Here is a 264-nt window from a genome sequence, read left to right on the forward strand (position 1 = left end):
CTGCCAATTTGTTGGCAAGGGGCTTGCAGTGGAAGCTTTATTTTCTTTTTGGCTTTTCAATACTTTTAAATAATGTAAAATATGTAGTTTACTGATATGCAGCTTATGCAACTTGTAATAATTAACATGCATCCCCATACTATCCATGTATCAAGCACAGTAATGTGTAATGTATAAGATGTAGAGGAAGCTAGAGCTTGGTGATTTCAGGTTGTCATGGTGGCAAAAATTAAGTTGGCTCTTCTGGATTGTTGCACTGTAGTC

The sequence above is a fragment of the Zootermopsis nevadensis genome, unplaced genomic scaffold (assembly GCF_977971745.1).
Source record: "Zootermopsis nevadensis isolate Lab colony 2312 unplaced genomic scaffold, Znev_1.0 Znev_ptg000028l, whole genome shotgun sequence".
NCBI classification, from domain to species: domain Eukaryota; kingdom Metazoa; phylum Arthropoda; class Insecta; order Blattodea; family Termopsidae; genus Zootermopsis; species Zootermopsis nevadensis.